Raw genomic sequence first — 8,145 nt, 5'->3', positions numbered from 1 at the left:
CTTGAAATAAAAGAGATACAAAATAAGAATAACCTAAAGGTCACTGGAAGACAGGAAGGCTGTCAGCGTGGAAGTGTGTCTTTGAGCAACATCTGGGTCATTTAAAGACAGTGGATGTAGGTAAGTGGGAATGACGATCAGGCTGCAAATAGCAATATCAGCTGGAGGGGTGGGAGGGGGTGACATCTGTGCCCCCACACAGAAGGGGGAGCCTCGGCTCACAAAGAAGAGATCCCATTCTTCCCATTCTCACCACCGAGCACTCATTTCATCTTTCCTCCCCTCTCCGAGGGTGCATGGTGCAATAATGGGATTGGCCAGGGCCTGACACTTCTGTCCTTGGGTGTCAGTGGCAAGAACCAGGCAGGTACCTCCCACTGCCTGGGCGTCACAGCGGATGCCCCCGTCACCCTTGTCTCATATGCCCCGCTGCCCAGGTACACCAGCCCACCTGGAGAGGGTCTTCTTCCCCGTCTTCCAGCATCTCTGCTTGCAACAGAGATGGAATCATCAAATTCAGATGCGCTGAATTAGGTCTTCAGTTTGTGGGAGATCTCGGCTGCCTTCAGGGCTAAGCCTCACTCTTAAATCCAGTTTTTTCTTCACTTATTAATGGAAATAAAGCTGTTCAGAAAAACACACATTTTGAGGCTGTTTTAATCAGAGAGCTCTGTCACTGCAGATAAAGTGTGTGTTTGCTCTCTTTATCCCACCAGCTTTTCTCCCGATGTGTGCTGTACCAGCTACGACCTGGGAGGGTCAGCAGGGGCCAGAGACCCTGGAGCCCTCAGTGGGGTCTGTACTGCGGTCCCTGCCCAGCTTCCTGAAGGGAAGCCTTTGTACTGGGGAATCTTACCCTCCAGGACGAGGTTTACTCTGAGGAAATGGAGAGCTGACCTTCACAGTTTCTAAAACAGTTCACCCCAGGTTAATCTGGCTGTGGAATAAAAATTAATAAACAACGAAGAATCGCCAGATATTAGATTAAACTGGCCGCAGATAAAGGACCAATTTCAAAACAGGCACCATCAGCAGAACATTTTACTGATATCTCCTAGAAAAATGTGAGATAAATATAAAATCTAGAAAACTCGATAAAGAAGATAGATAGGTACACACACAATGGAATACTTAGTCGCTAAGTCGTGTCTGACTCTTGCAACCCCATGGACTGCGGCCCGTCAGGCTCCTCTGCTAAGGGATTTCCCAGGCAAGAATATTGGAGTGGGTTTCCAAATACTACTTGGCCCATAAAAAAAGAATGAAATAATTCCATTTGCAGCAATATGGATGGACCTAGAGATTATCATAGTAAGTGAAGTAAGCCAGTCAGAGAAAGACAAATTTCATATGACATATTGCCTATTTATGGAATCTTTAAAAAATGATACAAATGACCTGTTTACAAGACAGAAATAGACTGGCAGAGACAGAAAACAAACTCATGGTTACCAAAGGGGAAAGGGAATAAATAAGGAGTTTGGGATTAGCACAGAAACTCTACTACACATAAAACAAATAAGGACCTGCTGTCTAGCCCAGGAAACTGTAGTCAATATCGCGTGACTGTAACCAGTGCCTTATAATCGCCTATAAGGAAAAAAATCTGAAAAGCAATGCATGCGTGCGTGCGTGCTCAGTCGCTTCGTCATGCCTGACTCTTGGCAACCCTATAGTCTGTGGCCCACCAGGCTCCTCCGTCCATGGGATTCTCCAGGCAAGAATACTGGAGTGGGCTGAAAAGCAATATGGAGAGAGAGAGCTCTAGAGAGAGTGGGATCACTTTGCTATACACCGGAAACTAATACAACTTTATAAATCAACCATACTTCAACTTTTAAAAGATGAAGCTACATTAAAACACACACAAAATATATATAAAAATCTGTTATGCTGGAGGTATGAAGGATGGGACTTCACAATAGTGATGTCTTCAGCAATTACTCGGCTGCACACAGTGCCTTGTCATTTTAGGCAGAGCCAGTACATTTTCAGTTAAGTGGAAGCAATCATCCCTTTTAAAGGAAGTTGAAGAATAGACTTCTAAACTAACGTTAATGAAAGAAAATCAATCACTGAATTCCAAGGAGTTCATGAGACATCTTTCCAGGGTGACTGGAGAGATTGGGAAGTGTGCTGAAGGCCCTGAGAAGGTGGCTGGGACTTGAACACACTGCCTTCCTTGGAGATTTCTGTCTCTCCAAATACTGTCCTGATTGGTGGAAATCTTTCTCTTTCTTTCCTTTAGTAATTTCGACATCTTATTTCCATTGGCTAGTGCTTTTCCTTCAAAATCTAAACAGAAGAACTAGCAATAGGGTCACTGAACTACCTTGAGACGTTAGTCATTTTAATAGGTTGAATTCCCCCTTTAAAAGGCATCTTCCCACAGTTTAGATATAAATGCACGCTCTTTACCAGAGGTGCATCAAAACGGAATGACAGCAGCTTCATTAACATCACTGAATGTTAATAAATAAAGGGATAGATGAGACGCAAGAGGAAAATGCCAAGAAAAAGCAGGTATATGAATATTAACATGAGATTTCAAAGCCAACATTCTTTAAAAGGACAGAGAAGCAATTTTATATTGATTACAGAGATAATTCATGGAGAAAACATAATAGTCATGTATCCTGGGACACATAATAAAACATCAGAATAGTTACAGTGAAAGATGTGTAAATTCAAGGGGGAAACTGAGAAAGACACACACTTCTCAGAAATGGATTAAATAATAAAAATGGGGTGTAAGAATTTGAATAACATGACTAACGACCTTAATATAATAGTTAATAACTATGTATAAAAGCTTTACACCCAAAACTAGAATAAACACTTTTATCATGCTAACGGAACATTTAATAAAAATTTCATTAGTTTATAAACATACTCTCCATATGGTCTCCCTAAGACAGTGATCACTTAGAACCTGCTTCCTGATCATTGTACAAGTAAGTCAGAGAGGACAGGAGGGCACTGAAAACAAACCTAACCACTCACAGAAGGCCAGATACTCACTCATCGGCTGTTCTTCCTCAAGCATAGTAGGAAAGCTTTTGTATACCTATATAAAGAGCATGTAAAATACAGATATTTTAGAAAACATGAATTTCTGCCTAGTTAAAAAATTATGACATTTTGGTTCCACGTGTTTGACAATATGAATAGAATGCTAGAGTTCTAATTCTTTAAGAAGTAGACACACAACAGGCAACAAATGTTTACTATATAGCGTAGGTAACTATAGTCAATAACTTGCTATAATGGAAAATAATATGAAAAATAACGTATGTGTATATGTGAACAGTGGACTTATTGGAAAAGACCCTGCTGCTAGGAAAGAGTAAGGGTAAGAGGCTTCCCTGGTGGCTCAGATGGTAAAGCGTCTGTCTGCAATGCAGGAGACCTGGGTTCGATCCCCGGGTTGGGAAGATTCCCCTGAAGAAGGAAATGGCACCCTGCTCCAGTTTTCTTGCCTGGAAAATCCCATGGACGGCAGAGCCCGGTAGGCTACTGTCCATGGGGTCGCAAAGAGTTGGATACGACTGAACGACTTCACTTCACTTCAAGAGGGTGTTAGAGGATGAGACAGCTGGATAGCATCACCGATGCAATGGACATGAACTTGGGCAAACTCTGGGAGATGGTGATGGACAGGGAGGCCTGGTGTGCTGCCATCCAAGGGGTCACAAAGAGTCAACTGGGCGGCTGAACAACAATAACTGAATGTTACAATGTTGAAACATTGTAAGTCAACTATACTTCAAATATGTATACATACATATATATAAATTAAAAACTCAAACACAAGTTTGGGGCTAAAGACCTGAAAGTAAAGGTCACCAACCACAAGTTCTGATACAAAAAGCTTCACATACTGAGACACAGGGAAGTCATTCTGGCTTATGCATGAGTTCACTTGAATTTGATACTAATTAGAATGGCTTGTTTGTGGCCTATCTATACATTGTACATCCGCTTTAATTATTAAAGAAAAGTGCATACTGATCAGAAGCAAAGAAGGTCCAGGTTAAAAATAATGATTAAATGCCTCTCTTCCTGGGACCCAATGCGTGTCCTCCTTTACTGATAAGATTCTCTTCCCAGGCTCCATACTGACTTGCTGTGCACGTGAATGGAGAAAGTGACCGTCCCTCAGTCGTATCCAGCTCTTTGCAACCCCATGGACTGTAGCCCACCAGGCTCCTCCATTCATGGGATTCTCCAGGGAAGAACACTGGAGTGGGTTGCCATTCCCTTCTCCAGGGGATCTTCCCAACCAACCCAGGGATCGAACCCGGGTCTCCTGCCTTGCGAGCAGATTCTTTACCATCTGAGCCACCAGCGAAGCCAGCTGGTCTGCTGTTTCGTTTTTGCTTTGAAACCTTGAAGAAATGGAACCCTGACTTGTTTAAAGTCCTTCATCCTGACAAGATATAACATTGTCCTAAAAACCCCTGCTTCTCCAAAGCGACTTCTCACAGTCATCTGGGAAGCGGGCGTCTAGGCTAGTCCTCAGTTTGGCTCAAATAAAGCTCTTTTCCATCCTGGTATTGATTATTGACTTATTTCATCCACAATTCAAACAAGCCAACAAAAGGCCAAGGTCCCAGCAGGAGGCCGGCCCCTACCCTGCGTCTCGTGTTTCTTCGTCTGTGACCCCCGACAGCTCGTTCCCTCCGACCCTCTCCTGTAAGGCTGCCCCCTCATCTGTTTGTGGGAGCCATGTGCACAGAGGGGGAGCTTTGCTCACAAGAGCCGCCCTGTGTTCTTGCCGTTTCTCATACCTGTTCTGACTTGTGTCTGCTTGTTCAGAGACATCATGCTTTTATGCAGCCAAGACCATTCATCTTTTCTCCGTGCGTCCTAGTTCCTAGTCTTATTTTTTCATCTTTTTAATTGAAGTATGGTTGATGGGGCTTCCCGGGTGGTGCTGGTGGGAAAGAACCCGCCTGCCAATGTGGGAGGCCTAAGAGAAGCAGATTCAGTCCCTAGGCCTGGAGGACGCCCTGGGGAGGGCACGGAAACCCACTCCAGTACTCTTGCCTGCAGAGTCCCATGGACGGAGGAGCCTGGCGGCTACAGTCCATGGGGCTGCAAAGAGTCAGGCACGACTGAAGCCACTTGGCACACAGCGTATAGCTGATGTACAATACCATGTAAGTTCCAGGTGTACAGCACCTGAATCCAAAGTGTCACAAGAACCGGACAAGACTTAGAGGGTGAACCATACCCATATATGTGTGTGTGTATATGTGTGTGTATGTGTGTGTATATGTGTGTATGTGTGTATATGTGTGTGTATATGTGTGTGTATGTGTGTATATGTGTGTATGTGTGTGTATATGTGTGTATGTGTGTGTATATGTGTGTGTGTGTATATGTGTGTGTGTGTGTATATATGTGTGTGTTTATATCCACTCTTTCAGATTCTTTTCCCTTATAGGTTGTCACATACTGTTGAGTTTCTAGTTCTACTCAAGCAGATGCTCCTCCTTCCTCCAAGCTGTAAAAATATCATCCCCAAATTTTGTATTTTTAAGATCATCTATGTTTATATCTTTAATACATTTGAAATTATTTTTGAGTATGATTGGCATTCAAGGCCGAGCTGCTGCTTCTGATAAAAAGATTGATAAGATTACATAAGCAAGATTAACCTGGGACTTCCCTGGTGGTCCAGGGGCTAAGACTCCATGCTCCCAATGCAGTAGTCGTCGCCCTGTGGTGGGCACGAGAGCTCTCACCTCCTTGCTGGGCCCCCAATGCAGGGGGCCAGGTTCAATCCCTGGTTGGGGAACTATTAATTGATCCCGCTTGCCAAAACTGAGACCCAGTTTGGACAATAAATAAATAAATTTTAAAAGTAAGTTCAATCTTACTTACATAAGATTAATCAACAAGTTTATCACTCTTATATAAGCAAGGATGATCTTACTTTTAAAAAATTATTTATAAGATTGATCCATTGGGGGTGGGGGGTTCTTTTCCCAATTGATCTGAATGACCACCCCATCATGCATGGAGCTCTGTAGTCACACTGCCCACTGGGCTCTCTTCCTTCGCCTCCCTCTTCCACTTACAAGGACCCTCGTGATGCCATGGGGTCCACTTTGGTAACCCAGGACCCCCTCTCTCTTGGGGTCAGCTGGCTAGCACCCTCCATGCCCCTCCCTACATGACCTAACGTATCCGTGGGTCCCCAGCAAGGAGGTGAGAGCTCTCGTGCCCACTACAGGGCGACAGCTGGATCTCCCACCTCTTTCTCTGAAGAAGTAAGGGCCAGCCTGGCCCTGGAGGCATGAGGTCATGAAGGGGACCCTGCCTGGAGCTGGGAGCCGGGAGCCTGCACCCTGGGCAAGAGAGGGCCTAAGAGGCCAGAGACAACAGAGGGGTGTGAGCCCACCCCAGAGCCGTGTCCACAGGTGCCAGTAGAGGCCAGCTTGGCTGAGTCAGGCCCATCACGCGAATAGAGGACAGGTAAGCAGTGGACCCTGCTTCTCCCTGAGGAAGGGCCGTTCCACCATCGCTACCCCATCCCCTCCGTTGCCCCCGTTTCTCTGTATTTCAGTTTCTAGGCCCCTTCTGTTGCTCAGTCATGTCCGACTCTGCGACCCCACAGACTGCAGCACGCCAGGCTTCCCTGTCCTTCACTGTCTCTCAGAGTTTGCTCAAACTCACGTCCATTGAGTCAGTGATGCCATCCAGCCATCTCATCTTCTGTCGTCCCCTTCTCCTCCTGCCTTCAATCTTTCCCAGCATGGGGGTCTTTTCCAATGAGTCGGCTCTTCGCATCAGGTGGCCAAAGGATTGGAGCTTCAGCTTCAGCATCAGTCCTTTCAATGAATATTCAGGATTGATTTCCTTTAGGATGGACTGGTTGGATCTCCTTGCAGTCCAAGGGACTCTCAAGAGCACCACAGTTTGAAAGCATCAATTCTTCAGCACTCAGCTTTCTTTATGGTCCAACTCTCACATCTGTACATGACTACTGGAAAAACCATGGCTTTGACTAGACGGATCTTTGTCAGCAAAGCGATGTCTCTGCTTTATAATATGCTTCTTTGCCAACCAGCTTTCTGGTGACTTTGACCAACGGGAGGCCCCCAAGGGCCCTGTGGAACAGGAGGAAGGAGGAAGCTGCAGCCAGCATCTCCTTGCTGCCCACAGCCCTCACAGGAGTCCTCTCTCAGGTGCTCCTAGAACCTTCTGGATTCTGCCAACACCCTTTGCCTCCGTTGTCCCTCCAGAAGCAGCAGGAGCTCCTGCCGGCATCCTGCCGCCCGCATCTCACCCTTGCCTCCCCCAGCCCATGCGACCCCTCTGACCTTGGTCGCCTTCATGACCAGCTTCCTGTGTTGTATTCCCCCTGTTCCAAGGCCCGGGCTGGTTTCTGTTTACCCTCACGAGTGTGAGGGGCCAGGGTCCTGAAATCAGGAGCTGCCACTAGTCAAAAGTAAGGAAGAAATTAACAGGGAACCTAAGTAGCTCAGACTCAAAAAGATTATCCAAGGCAGAACATATCAATACCCTGTGAGGTCTGAACTCTTAGGATAAAACACAGTTTCCCTTCTCTCAGTAAGTTCTAGCATTCTCCCCAGCCGTGCAGGAGGGTTCCCTTTGCTCCACACCCTCTCTAGACAGATCCACTTAAGCAATTTGTCCATAAGCAGAATTCACATATGTCAAGGAACAGCTATGCTCTAGATGTAGTGATCTAACTGTTTCGGAGAAGGCAATGGCACCCCACTCCAGTACTCTTGCCTGGAAAATCCCATGGACGGAGGAGCCTGGTAGGCTGCAGTCCATGGGGTCACAAAGAGTTGGACACGACTGAGCAACTTCACTTTCGCTTTTCACTTTCATGCATTGGAGAAGGAAATGCCAACCCACTCCAGTGTTCTTGCCTGGAGAATCCCAGGGACGGTGGAGCCTGGTGGGCTGCCGTCTATGGGGTCGCACAGAGTTGGACACGACTGAAGCGACTTAGCAGCAGCAACTTTAGTGTTTACACAAACAACTTAGGCAGGCAGTGGCAAAAACGAAAATTTATGTGTCTTGGTTCCCCAAATTGAGAAGCTATGGGTGAGACCCCCGAATCTGCATTTCGAAACCCCATGCGATTCTGACAGATAGTCATAA

At 46.0% G+C, this 8,145-nt stretch overlaps 1 non-coding gene across 1 annotated transcript; it reads left to right on the top strand.

Moving 5' to 3' along the window:
- The first annotated feature begins 3,362 nt into the window (after positions 1–3,362).
- Positions 3,363–3,434, top strand: TRNAC-GCA (transfer RNA cysteine (anticodon GCA)). The gene has a single exon. It is a non-coding gene; the product is annotated as a tRNA-Cys (tRNA).
- The last annotated feature ends 4,711 nt before the right edge of the window (positions 3,435–8,145 follow it).

This window comes from Ovis canadensis, chromosome 4 (genome assembly GCF_042477335.2).
Source record: "Ovis canadensis isolate MfBH-ARS-UI-01 breed Bighorn chromosome 4, ARS-UI_OviCan_v2, whole genome shotgun sequence".
Classification (NCBI taxonomy): domain Eukaryota; kingdom Metazoa; phylum Chordata; class Mammalia; order Artiodactyla; family Bovidae; genus Ovis; species Ovis canadensis.
This window is presented reverse-complemented; position numbering and strand designations above follow the sequence as displayed.